The sequence below is a fragment of the Mustelus asterias genome, chromosome 20 (genome assembly GCF_964213995.1).
Source record: "Mustelus asterias chromosome 20, sMusAst1.hap1.1, whole genome shotgun sequence".
In the NCBI taxonomy this organism is placed as follows: Eukaryota; Metazoa; Chordata; class Chondrichthyes; order Carcharhiniformes; family Triakidae; genus Mustelus; species Mustelus asterias.
This window is the reverse complement of record NC_135820.1, coordinates 6232619-6247259: the sequence shown is the minus strand read 5'-3', so window position 1 is coordinate 6247259 and position 14641 is coordinate 6232619. Positions and strand designations below refer to the sequence as shown.

The window sequence follows — 14641 nt, the reverse complement described above, 5'->3', positions numbered from 1 at the left end:
AACTCTCTTCTCCAAATGGTGGATGCTGGATAACATGTAAAACTTTCAAGATTGAGATCGATGAATCTTTGTTGGCGAGGGCTCTCAAGGGCTGTGGCCCGGTGACACAGTGGTTAGCACTGCTGCCTCACAGCGCCAGAGACCGGGTTCAATTCCAGCCTTCGGTCACTGTCTGCGTGGAATTTGCACATACTCCCCATGTCTGCGTGTGTTTCCTCCAGGTGCTCCGGTTTCCTCCCACAGTCCAAAGATGTGCGGGTTAGGTTGATTGGCCATGCTAATTTGACCCTTGTGTCAGGGGGATTAGCAGGGTAAATACGTGGGTCACAGGAATAGGGCCTGAGTGGGATTGTGGTTGGTGCAGACTCGATGGGCCGAATGGCTTCCTTCTGAACTATAGGGATTCTAATACTCTCTTCTATGAATATGGGGTAAAGACAGGTAAATGGAGGTGAGTTACAGATCAGGTGTGATCTAACTGAACAGCAGAACAAGATTGAAGGGCTGAATGGCTTGCTTCTGTTCCAGTACAAGAGCTACAAAGCCACCTGTTGCTAAATGATAGTCTGAAGGGGCTGAATGGCCTCCTTAGATTTCTATAGAACAGGCTAGCAGGCTTGAATAGCCTCCTGATTCTAGATAATATGGCCTTCTCCTGTTCTTATAGAACAGGCTAGCAGGCCTGAATAGCCTCCTGTTCCAAGATAGTAGATTCATGGGGCTGAATAACCTCTTCCTGTCCCTATCTATTAGGCTTGAAGGAATTGATGATTTCCTTCTGTTCCTGTAAAACTGAAAGGGCTGAATGGCCTCCTCCTATCGCCATGCAATAGACTGAAGAGGGGATAAATGATTTTTTCTGTTCCTGTTGTACCGATTCTTCCTTTTGATTTACTTCTTGCTTCCTTTCACCAGAGACTGAATCAGCTCTGTCCACAATGACTCACCCTTGTCCATGTTGTCTGCCCCACTCCATTCCTCCATCTCAGCCCCTCACTGAGTTTGGGAGTTAATACCCTGGGAACAAGTTCCCGTTTGTGGGGTGGAACTGGTAGGCATTACTAGGAGGACCTTTACAGTTATTTGAATGTCCTATCAATCCGATGTCATGATGTGGATTTGAGAGGTGATGGGGGCAGTGTTATAGGTTGTGGTGGGGGAGGGGGGCAAGGAAGGCATGACTAATATTGATTCTTTGACCACCCAAGGGGTAATCAGATGTACATTCCAACATACATTGATCAGGAAGGTGGTCTGGCTGAGTGGGGAGCGTACCATCATCAAGAGATCTGAGAGAGTGTTGTTCTCACTGTGGACCTGGGAATCACAGCCAAAGTTTTCCATAGCTCTGGAACCCAGATGGGAACTTGTTCACAGTTGATTGGAAAACCAAGGCACTTAGGTTGTGATTTTCCATCTTGCACCATCAATGGCTGCAGGATGTATTTACCAATAAGCGCATAATGCAGTCACTGATTATACAAAGTGCATTGCAGTGACGCCATTGTAATGCAGGAAATGCAGCAGCCAATTTGCGCACAGTAAGATCCCACAACAGCAATGGGCCTAAATATGAGATTGCATGTTTGTATCCATTTTTAAGGGATGTTGCTGGGGAGATAAACATTGCTTCAGGAGACCGGGGAGAATATCCCGGCTCGACTTTGGAACAGCAGTCGTGGGACATTATGACGGGGAAACTAGGGCCTCAGTTTCGTGTCGCATTCGAAAGACCTCATCTCTGGCAGTGCAGCATCCCCACAGTGCAAGCACCAAGAGGGGAGGGTTGACTTGGATTATTGACTCAGGTCTGCGGGGTGCGACATGGAGGTTTGAGTTTCTGAGTCAGACCCACGTCTGAATCCGGGTTAAGGCGGGGTGTTGGGAAATCTCTCCCTGGGTTTTGTGGGATATTGGAATTAATGTCTGGGAATTGCAGGGATTGATTAATTGGCTGTATAGAAGCTCCCTGTCTGGATTTGTTTGTGGATTCAGTTTAGAGTGGTGTGGGGATTAAGTTGATTGGTTCGCAAGGCTTGTATTCCTTCTTTGTGTGGAGACATGGCACACAGTTGAGGCGCCTCTTGCCATTCCGAAGAGTTTTCCCCAGCTTCAGGCAATAACGTTTTGTCTTTTCACCCTTCGAGTAAAAAACTACAAAAAAAAACCCATTGTAAGTGCTCAGTGAAAGTCTACATACAATACATTTGGTTATAACTCCTACCACCCCAGCACCAGCACACAGTGGCAACAGTGTATGCCATCTACAAGATGCACCACACCACATTGCCAAGTCTCTTTCAGCAGCAAGTTCCAAACCTGCGACCTCTAGCACCTCGGATAAGGGCAGCAGACACATGGGATCACCACAGCCCTTAGTTCCCCGCTCAGTCACAAACCATCCTCGCTTGGATACACACTTCTTCACTGTCATTGGGTCAAAATACAGGTACTCCCTGCCAAATTGTTGTAATGCAGGAAAAGCTGTGGCTAATTTACACACAGCAAGATCCCACAAACAGCAAATGACCAGATCAACTGTTTTAATTGGTTGGCTGAGGGATAAATATGGGCAGGATACTGAGCACAACTCCCCCACTCTTCTTGAAAATAGCAACATAGCATCTCGTACCTCCATCTGTGTGGATGGTTTTTACCTCTGACAATGCAGATCTCCCCCAGCACTAGCACTGGGACCATCAGCTTGGATCACAACTCCAACTGTGCAGAGCAGAGCTTGAACCCAAGACTTTCTAAACCAGACGCAAGGGTGTTAACCGCTGTTGCACTGCAGGCAAGTGTGCAAAGGGAGGACATTCTCCAGTGATGATGGGTTCTGGGAACCATAGGTCCACAGTTACCTGCCCCTCCCAAGCATGCAGCACCAATCAGAGATTCAATAACTGAATTCATCTCCAAATTATACTTTCAGAAATTACCACCTTTCCACTTCTGCCTGAAGATCTTTGCAGCCTTCTGACATGGGCACTTTCTCCCAGTTCGATCGTGGGACTGCTTCACTTTGTGTTCAAACTCCAGGTGGCCAACTGTGGAACGGGACAATAATTTGCAGTCAATAATTGGAATACATGACGGGGTTCAGCTTAACAAAGTGAACACAGGACCAGCAGTCAGACAACTTAATCGGCTCAACATTTTCTCTGTCCCTGGTTTAACTGATTCTATGTTTATCTTTCCATGTCTTAACTATTCCCGTATTTATCCAGTCACTGGATTAACCATTCACGTGTTTATTGAGTCCTGAGATGAACAATTCCTGTATTTACCCTCTCCCTGGTTGAACTGCATCTATGTTAATCCAATTTCTGGTTTGATTCTCCCACTTCCTGATTTCATTGTCGCATTTATCGTTTGTGAGTAATCGAGTGACTGATTTCTCCTCTTACCTTTACACACACACTGGCTCGCGTCACTGGCAGGAGAGTTCACCCTGGTTGTTGTAAGTCCCCTCTTGGTCACATCCTCCTTAAGCAGGGATGCGTCTGGAAATAAGAGATATGCCTGCATAAATATAAATCCTGGCAACATATATTTACAATCAATGCAATTTTTGTGGTCTTTTCTTGTCATTGCCGTGATCCCGTGAAACATACTGGACAGACTGGAGAGATCACAGATTGAATAAGAAACTGCCACCTTGTTCAATGGTTCTCACCATTCTTTGCCTGATTGTAGTTTTCCTATTCATTGCACATCTATGTTGATTCTCAGTCTGGAAATGAATTCATTTTAAAATTCTAATCCTAGTTTTAAAGTTCTTGATGGCCTTTCACTTCACTTTCTCTGTAACCTCCTCCTCCCCCCCTGCAACTCTGCCTATCTCTGTAACCTCCTCCAGCCCCGACAACCCTCCTTATCTCTGTAACCTCCTCCAGCCCCGACAACCCTCCCTATCTCTGTAACCTCCTCCAACCCCTACAACCCTTCCTATCTCTGTAACCTCCTCCAGCCCCTGCAACCCTCCCTCTCTCTGTAACCTCCCGCAGCCCCACACACCTTCATAGTCTCTTTTCTCCTGCAGTTCTGGCTCTTGCACATCCCCGTTTGAATTGTTCCAGCATCGACAGCAATGTTTCAGGATGCTGAGCTGGAATTGCCTCTCTGTAAACCTCCCCGCTGCTCGACTTTGCTCTGCTCATTTATTATACTCCTGAAAACCTACCTATTTCACCAGGATTTTGGTCATGTGTCCAATATCACCTCACCTGGCACAGTGACATGCCGGTGGGACCTTTTTCTTGTTAAAGATGCTAAATTAATGGAAATTGTTGTTGGAACTGTTGAGGTATCATAAAGAAAGGCTGACTGACTCCCCCTCCAAAACCAGGAGGACTTAGGGAAATCATACTACCAGGGGCATCAGCTGAGACAAGCTAACATCAACCAAGGAGTCAGTATGTAGTGGTATTGTCACTGGACTGGTAATCCTGGAGACCCAGGATAAAGCCCTGGGGGCCTGGCTTCAAATTCCACCATCACAAACAGTCAAGCATTAATTAGTCTAATGATGACCATTAAACCATGTTGTTAAAAACCCCTCTGGTTCATGGATGTCCTTTAGGGAAGGAAATCTGCTCTCCTCAGCCAATCTGGCCTATATGTGATTCCTGATTGTCTCATAATTCCTGTCCAAAATAGTCGAGCAAGCCATTCCATCCAAGGTCAATTAAGGATGGGCAATAAATGTTGGCCCACCAGCAACACCCACATTTGAGTAAAATAACATGTGGGGTGTGGAACATGCTTGTGAGGAACAGGACCTGCAATTCTCAAAACAGTCCTCCATCACAGCAGCAGCACGGTGGCACAATGGGGGTTAGCATTGCTGCCTCACAGCGCTGGAGACCCGGGTTCAATTCCAGCCTCTGTGTGGAGTTTGCATTTTCTCCCCGTGTCTATGTGCGTTTCCTCCAGATGATCCGGTTTCCTCCAGATGATCCGGTTTCCTCCCACAGTCTAAAGGTGTGTGGGTTAGGTTGATTGGCCGTGCTAAATTGACCTGAGTGTCAGGGGGCAGGGTAAATGAAGTTTACGGGAATAGGGCCTGGTGGGATTATAGTCAGCACAGGCTTGATGGCAAATGGCCTCCTTCTGTACTGTAGGGATTCTATGATTTTTCCTCATCTTGTGTTCTGACTGATAGAGAGAGATAGCAACATCACCATAAGAAGGCTACCAGGTTGGTAGATATGGACTCTATGGTCCTTTTGTTTTGATGGAACAATTCCTGTCTTCCTATTTTCTGACTCGGAATTCTCAATGTTTTCTGGAGCGGCCTCTTGCCCCGCCACGAGGAGAACCCTACTTGTCACAAGTTAAGGTGGTGAGGTTCTAGGTTTGATCCATCAGTGTGTGCTGGAGTTGGACATTCAATGCTAATTGCAGGAGAGTTTTACTACACAGCAGTCACGAGCAGATCAATAAATCGTATTTGAGTTTCTAAAAGGTTTAGGGAAAATGAGAAACACAAGCAATAACTCATAGATCACATCTCCTTAAGCTCCGAATCCATCTCTACCTACATCTTCTATCTGAGTGTGGTTAACTGCCCATAGACCAAAACAATCTCGGCTCAGATTAAGTACCTCATACTCAGGGGCAGAGCTGCTTATCTGTGCAGATTCAACTACTCACTGCTAGAACTAACCGAGTCTTTAAGTATCACGGAACAGTGGAGTCCATTCAGGCCACCAAGCCTGCACCAACTCTTTGAAAGAGCTATGCAAAGTCCCACTGCCCCTGCTCTTTCATTATAGTCCAATTACTTTCTATCACAGGGGGTCTTGTGGCACAGCGGGTAGCACCCCTACCTCTGGGCCAGAAACTCCAGGCATGACCATGGAAGGTCTGCTCAGTATGTGGCCAGCGGGTCGAGTATCAACTTGAAAATGCTCCCAATACATCTATGGCAGACAGTAAGATTGGGATAGCCTCCTGGCCGGCCACAACAATGTGGTATCTGCAGCATAACAGAGTCCAAAAATTAAGAGACTCCATGATTACAGGACGATATTGATGGGCGAGTCCAATTGGCAGGAGTGGCAAATGTAACTTAACCCTTCAAGGTGTGAGGTGATACATTTTGGGAGGACTAGCAAGGTAAGGGAATACACAATGAATGGTGGGCTACTAGGAAGTACAGAGGAACAGAGGGACCGTGAATTGCATGTTCATAGGTCCCTGAAGGTAGCAGGACAGGTAGATAAGGTGGTTAAGAAGGCATACGGGATACTTGCCTTTATTAGCCGAGGCATAGAATTTCAGAGCAGGGAGGTTATGGTGGAGCTGAATAAAACACTTGTTAGGAAACATCTAGAGCACTGCATGCAGTTCTGTTCACTACATTATAGGAAGGATATGATTGCACTAGAAAGGGGGCAAAGGAGATTCACCAGGATGTTGCCTGGACTGGAGTGTTTCAGCTATGAAGAGAGGTTGTCTGGGCTGGTGTTGTTTTCCATCAAGCAGAGAAGGCTGAGGGGGGTGGTGGGCGGGGGGGAGGGGAGGGGGGGGGGTGTGGTGGGCGGGGGGGAGGGGAGGGGGGGGGTGGGCGGGGGGGAGGGGAGGGGGGGGGTGGGCAGGGGGGAGGGGAGGGGTGTGGTGGGCGGGGGGGAGGGGAGGGGGGTGGTGGGCGGGGGGGAGGGGGTGGTGGGCGGGGGGAGGGGAGGGGGGGGGATGGCGGTGGGGGACCTGATTAAGGTGCACAAAATTACTAAGGTCAATGATCGGGTAGACAGGCAGAAACATTTCCACTTTGCAGAGGGCTCAATAACCAGAGGGGCATTAATGGGCAGGGGATTTAAAGGATATTTGAGTCAGTGGGGTGAATTTTTCTGGTCTGGCCCGCCTGCCACAGGAACCGGAGCGGGTGAGGAGCGGACCATGGAGAGGTCCATTGACCTCAAGCGGGATTTTCTGGTTTTGGGGCGAATCAGGCGAGAAAATCCCACCCATAGAGCCATAGAGTTACACAGCACAGAAACAGGCCTTTCAGCCCACCATGTTTATGCTGACCATCAAAAACCAATCTATACTAATCCCATTTACGTGTACTTGGATCATAGCCTACTATGTCTTGGCAATTTAAGTGCTCATCAATATGCTTTTTAAATGTTGCTTACCCCAGTCCAACGTCGGCATCTCCACATCTTAGATATCTCTGCCATGGGGAAAATATTCTTACAATCTTCCCTATCTATGGCTCTCATAATTTTGGATACCTCTATCAAATCCCCCCTCAGCCTCCTCTGCTCCAGGAAAAACAAACCCAGCTGATCCAGTCTCCCTGAATTGCTGACACTTTTCATCCCAGGCAAATTGATGAAGATAGGGTGACACAGTGGCACAGTGGTTAGCACTGCTGCCTCAAAGCGCCAGGGACCCGGTTCAACTCTGGCCTGGGTCACTGTCTGTGTGGACAGTGTTTGCATATTCTCCCCCTGTCTGCGTGGGTTTACTCCGGGTGCCCTGGTTTCCTGCCACACTCGAAAAACGTATGGGTTAGGTTGATTGACCATGCTAAATTGACCCTAATGTCAGGGGGATTAGCAGGGTAAATGTGTGTGGTTACAGGAATAGGGTCTGGGTGGGATTATGATTGGTGCAGATTCGATTGGCCAAATGGCCTCCTTCTGCACAGTAGGAATTCTATGGATTTTATAGAAAAACATTTTCACCCTGAGGGTGGTGGGAATCTGGATCTCACTGCCTGAAAGGGTGGCAGAGGTAGAAACCCTCACAACAATTAAGAAGCATTTAGATCAACACATGAAATGCATAACACACAAGGCTACAGATTTAAGTGCTGAAAAATAGGATTAGAATATATAGGTGTTAGATGGCAGGCACAGACATGATGGACTGAAGGGCCTCTTTCTCTTCTGGAAAAATCCAAGGGCAGGGTTTTACGGCCTCACTTGTCCCGAAACCATAAAAGCCCGCCTGAGGTCAACTGACTTTCCCATTGTCTGCCCCTCGCCCGCTCCAATTCCAGTGACAGGCAGGGGTGGGGGTAAAAGTTTGGCCTATGATTCTATGCACAAGTTCTTGCTGTGGGCCGTTCTCTGTGCCAAGCATCTCCTTGCTGTGAGGGACTGTCAGAAGAAGAATTTCTTCATTTCATATATTTAACTCCCAGGTCCAATGTTTCAAATTTGGATGAGTCTTCGTCAGAGTCAAAGACAAAGAGTGTCGGACGAAATTTGTACTGCAAAGGTGGGGGGAGCGAGGGTGTAATTGACTGAGATGTCATAGACTGAAAGATAAAGGGAATGTAAGTGGTGGTTATAAAGGCTGAGAATGATGCTAATAGCGTCCATTAAGAAATCGGAATGTGTAAACGGCAGAACAAAGGTGTCGAGTGTCCCAATCAGATGAGCGGAGGAAAGAAGATGGAAAACGAGATTTAGAAGTTGACAAATGGAATGATGGAAGAAATTAAAATTTAAAACATATACTAGAATATAAAGTAATGGATTAATAAGATAAAAAGAAATGAAATAAAATGAAATGGAGTGGAGGTGGAGGAGAGAATTCATGCTCTGAAGTTGTTGAACTCAATGTTCATTCTGAAAGGCTGTAAAGTGCCTAATTTTGCATTGGGGTTCACAGGAACATTGCAACAGGTCAAGGACAGACATGTGGACAGGAGAGCAGGATAGTATGTTGAAATGGCACTTGGATAAAAGCAATATACTGCGAATGTTTGAATCTGAAACATCTTTAGTCAACTTTTAAAAACCTTTGCACCATTTGTAATGACCATTATGAAATGTCTGTAATGTTCATTTGACTGTATTGAAGCAGCTCTGAGTGTAACATGATGTATGCAGAGAACCTGAATATTATTGCACTGTGTGTGATGGCCATTTCGGAATGTTTGCAAAGTTCTTTCAGATATTTTGTGAATAAAGTGTATTTTTGCAAAAAAAGAGATGTCATTCAGAGAAGAATAGTGGAGTTCTTCCCAATTTTGTGGTCAATCCTTTCCCCTCAATGTTGCTCTCACATTGTTGTTGTGGGAGCTTGCTGTGCACACCTGACTGCTGTATTTCTTATAAAACAGCAGTGACTACAGCTTTGAATGCAATTAAAAAGCATTTTGAGACATCCCAATCTTGTCCAAGTTGCCATATGACTGCAATTATTCATGTTAACATTAAACACCAGAGAACTTGGATTCAAGTCTTACATTTGTAAATTCAGCATTTAAATAGAGTTTAAAGTTTAAACTATCTGGGAAATAAAATAAAAGCAAAAAACTGACCGTAAAATCATTAGATTGTCATTAAAATCCAATTTTTTCACGAGTCTCCTTCAGCGAACAAAACTTGCCATCCTTAATTGGATTTGCCTATATGGGGGATGTCGTGATACAGTGGTATTTTCACTGGACCGGTAATCTGGAAACCTAGGGTAATTCTCTGGGGATCTTGGTTTGAATCCCACCACAGCAGATGGTGAAATTTGAAATTGATTTAAAAAAATCTTCAATTAAAAAAGTCAATTGTTTTAAGTCAAAATCATAGAACCCTTACAGTACAGAAAAAGGCCATTTGGCCCACCAATTCTCTGACAGATTATGTTACCCACGCCCTCTCCCCCACACTATCCGTGCAATCCCACACATTTACCATGGCTAATCCAGATAATCTGCAATTCTTTGGACTGTGCGAGAAAACCAGATCACCTGGAGCAAACCCATGCAGACACAGGGAGGATGTGCTAATTCCACACACACACAGTTACCTACGGCTGGAATTTAACCTGGGTCCCTGGCGTTGTGAAACAGCAGTGCTTGCCACTGAGCCACCCAAATTCAACCAACTACCATTTTGGGCTTTGAGCTCTGGAACCCCAGAGCATTGCTCTCAGTTTGTGGATTACCAATTCACTGACCGATTCCACTTGGCCACCAAGCTTATTATTTAAAGTAGATTCCAGATTTTTAAAAATTTGAATTTAAATTCCAAAGCTGTCTCACATCTCCTCTCCTGACGGGGTGGATTTCAAACAGTGGCCTCCTAGAGTTTCTAGGTTAAGTATCCAATCTTTTTTATCTAAACCATTCACAAGTACAAAATACATTACACTTTCAAGTTATAAACCAGAATACAATACAATCTCACAATAAATTATAAAAGTAACACCCGTTTTAACCCAATATCAACAATAAACATGCCATTTTTAATATAACAGCACAAACCAACATAACACAATAACAGACAGCTGGTATGCATTGCCAGTTATCCACAACCCGCCTTCCAAGGTTGCAAACAATTCACAACTATAAACCAGCAAGCTATAATATAAACACAGTACCGACAGCTAGCATGCCATCTTTTAACCAATAATAAACAACTCCCTTGCAATAAGAATGGGATTCATTGGAAGTTATCTGTAACTTTCCAGGGCTTTGCCCTCCGTATTTTCCTCTTCCGAGGATTTGATCTCCCAGGGTTTTGCTCTCGGGGCTGCACTTTCCAAGGCTGCACCTCCTGGAGGTTACGCCATGAAATAATAAATCAACAAACTAATCTCAACACAGTATAACAAATAATATACCCTTCTTAAATAATACAATAACAAGGTTAAGAATCCAGTGCACGGTGGTGCAGTGGTTAACACTGCTACTTCACAGCGCCAGGGACCCAGGTTCGATTCCTGGCGTTGGGTCACTTGCTGTGCGGAGTCTGCATATTTTCCCTGTGTCTGCGTGGGTGCTCTGGTTTCCTTCCACAGTCCAAAGATGTATGGGTTAGGTACATGGAATTATAGAATCCCTATAGTGCAGAAGGAGGCCATTCGGTGGATCGAGTCTGCACTGACCACAACCCCACCCAGGCCCTATCCCCATAACCCCATTCATTTACCCTAGCTAGTCCCCCTGACACTAAGGAGCAATTTTTAGCTTGGCCAATCCATCTAACCTGCACATCTTTGCTGGATTGGCCATGGTAAATTGTCTCTTGGTGTCGGGGATGAGCTAGGGTAAATGGATAGGGTTACTGGGATACGGCCTGGGTGGGCTTGTGGTCGGTGCAGACTCCATGGGCCAAATGGCCTCCTTCTGCACTTTAGAGATTCTATGATTAACTCTCTGAGAGGAGCAAATAATTTATTCCTCAATTCATGCTCATTATCTTTTTGTTAATTACATTGGGAAATGTTGATGGAAGATGTTGTATTCAAACAGAAGTGATCGAGCAAACTCCTCGGTCACAACTAGAAGTTTGCAAGTAATTGCTTGTTTTACCAGCAACATCCTCGTCCCAAAAATAAATATTTCTTTTTGTTTAAATTACGTATCTGAATAAAGGCTCGCATTTTTTTCCCTCTACTTTCAAGCAAGTAATTGCAAAGATTCAAGCAATCTTACCATCTGTGAGGACAGGTACTGTCGCCAAGGAGATGGCAGCAAGCAGGAAAGGCAGCTGCATCTTCAGATGATAGGACTGACCCAGAGGTGCCGCGATGCGAAGTTTAATCTGCACTTGCCGAGTGTTGGGAGACTTATATCTCTCCCTTTTTCAGTCATGCAGATCCCTCACGGAACTGCACCTGTACAGGATGTGGCAGTGCAGAGGAGGGACGGGAGATAACCTCCCGCCCACCAAAAGCAGGTCGCTGTATTTCCAGGAACCTGTTTCTCCTGCACATAATTGTAAACTGAACGTGGGGGTGGGAGTTTCCACAGCAGCAACATTTTCTTCGAAGTCAGGCTCGAAACAAATTCATAGAATCATAGAACACACACAGTGCAGAATAAGGCCATTCAGCCCATTGAGTCTGCCCCGACTCTTACCCAGGCTTACCCCATGACCCAGTGATAAACGCAAAATACTGCTGGAATCTAAAACAAAGACAGAAAAATGCTGGAAAATCTCAGCAGGTCTGACAGCATCTGTGGAGAGGGTAGAGCCAACATTTTGAGTCTAGAGCTCTGACAAAGGGTCATCTAGACCCGAAACGTTGACTCTATTCTCTCTCCACAGATGCTGTCAGACCTGCTGAGATTTTCCAGCATTTTTCTGTTCTTGTTACCCCATAACCCCAACTATTTATCCCGCTAATCCCCCTGGCCTACGTATCTTGGGATACGAAGGGGTAATTTCCCATGGCCAATCCACCTAATCTGCACATCTTTGGACTGTGGGAGGAAACCGGAGCACCTGGAGAAAACCCACGCAGACATGGAGAAAATGTGCAAACTCCGCACAGTGACCCAAGGCTGGAATTGAACCTGGGTCCCTGGTGCTGTGAGGAAGCAGTGCCAAACACTATTTCTAGACTTTTAAGGTGTCAAGAGGTTGTTTTTTGTTTATATCCAATTAATCCTATCAAAGTCCAATTCAAAGTCTCAGCAAAGTGAGACATTTCAGATCCAAGCTGACAAGACAGGCTCACCACTTCCTGTCTTGGGCTTGATCTACATGATTCAAGCTGATTGGAGCAGGCATTGCACCTTCTCCAAGACTTGACCTCATTTACACCTTAGCCAAAAGGCCGAAATGCTGCTTTAAAAAATGGCTTCAAATGAAGCCTCAGTGTAACCTCATGACTTCAACCAAGTGCAGGATGCCAAAACTACACTTGATCTTAGCCAAAAGGCCGAGAAGCGATAAGGGGTATTAAAGAAATAAATTGCATTCTTTTAACTCCACTTTCACGATGACTAGAGAGCCAGTTCTCTTCCCAGCCAACGAAGTACACTTTTTAGTGCAGTCACCATTATAACTGAGAAAACGTGGCAGCCAATTTGCACACAGCAAGATCCCACAAGCAGTAATGGGATAAATGGTCAGATTATCAATTTTTCTCTGGGTGATGATGTGCGGGTTAGGTGGATTGGCCATGCTAAATTGCCCCTTCTTGTCAGGGGGACTAGCAGGGTAAGTACACAGGGTTATGGGGATAGGGCCTGGGTAGGATTGTTATCGGTGCAGGCTCAATGGGTCGAATGCCCTCCTTCTGCTCTCATTTGGCACATTGAGGGATTCTATGATTCTAAGATGAGAAACTTATCCTCCTGGATTTTATTGATCGGGGCATAGAGTACAAGAGGAAATAAGTTATGCCAACCTTATAACAATAGTTAGACCTCAGCTGGAAAATTGTAACAGTATCAACAGGTCAAAAGTGGTTAACTGTCTGTTGCACATTCTGGAAGTCCAGAGGCTGTAAGTGGTGCTATGTAAATGCAGGTTCTTTCTATCTTTCTAGGTAGCTATTAACACAACATGGCAAGTACCTCTCAGCCCAATAGACACACCACAGACATGACTCCATTTACAATCTCAGCCCAATGTAAATAGGTTTGATGAGCTCCTGTTGGGGATTTCCTCTTCATATTCTCTCGAATCCTGCCTCTCCATTAACCTTCTGTTATTCCATTCCAGTGACTGAGCATACCTGCTCATGTATAAATAATACTTTTCTTCCTGACAGAAATTACATCCACTGTGCTGTTAGGGAGACAGCTCCAGACTTTTGATTTATTGACAATGAAAGAAACCGATACGTTTCCAAAACAGGTTCGTGTGTGCATTGGAGAATAACTTGCATATACTTGATTTGATTTGATTTATTATTGTCACATGTTTTGGGATACAGTGAAAAGTATTGTTTCTTGCGCACTGTACAGGCAAAGCATACCATTCATAGAGAAGGAAAGGAGAGAGTGCAGAATGTAGTGTTACAGTCATAGCTAGGGTACAGAGAAAGATCAACTTAATGCGAAGTAGGTCCATTCAAAAGTCTGATCGCAACAGAAAAGAAACTGTTCTTGAGTTGGTTCGTATGTGTCCTCAGATATTTGTATCTTTTTCCCAACTGAAGAAGGTGGAAGACAGTATGTCCGGGGTGCATGGGGTCCTTAATTATGCTGGCTGCTTTTCCGAGACAGCTGGAAATGTAGACAGTATCAATGGGTGGGAAGCTGGTTTGAGTGATGGACTGGCCTTCGTTCACAACCCTGTATAGTTTCTTGCAGCCCTGGACAAAGCAGGAGCCATACCCAGCGGTGACACAATCAGAAAGAATGCTTTCTGTGGTGCATCTGTAAAAGGTGGTAAGAGTTGTCGTGGACATACCAAATTTCCTTAGTCTTCTGAGAAAGTAGAAGCGTTGGTGGGCTTTCTTAACTATAGTGTCGGCATGGAGGGAACAGGACTGGCTGTTGGTGGTCTGGAGACCTAAAAACTTGAAGCTCTGATTCTGTCCTCCTCTGTTTACTATCAGCTCCTCTATAACGTATTTCCACTTCATCCTGATTGATGTCGACAGGGACATGTTCTCCACGACACATATAACGGTGTTTGCAGTGCCTGCTGTCTTGTCCTCGATCGTGGATGTGACTGGATTGCCACAGGAGACTCAGCAAATTGCTGCCGTGCACCTTGTAGATGGTGAACATGGCTGCCACTGTGCATCGCTGGTGGAGGGAGTGAATGTTATGGAAGGAGTAACAATCAAGTGGGGCTACTTTGTCCTGGATGGTGTTGAGCTTCTTGAGTGTTGTTGGAGCTGAACTCATCCAGACATTTGGAGGATATTCCATCACACTCCTGACTTGTGCCTTGTAACATGGTGGACAGACTTTGAGGAGTCAGAAGGTGAGTTA

The 14641-nt window shown here is 45.4% G+C and overlaps 1 non-coding gene across 1 annotated transcript; it reads right to left on the bottom strand.

The window, feature by feature from the left end:
* Window positions 1-12450: 12450 nt before the first annotated feature.
* LOC144508812 (U2 spliceosomal RNA) lies at window positions 12451-12642 on the bottom strand. Its single transcript, XR_013500357.1, has one exon. It is a non-coding gene; the product is annotated as a U2 spliceosomal RNA (small nuclear RNA).
* Between the last annotated feature and the right edge of the window lie 1999 nt (window positions 12643-14641).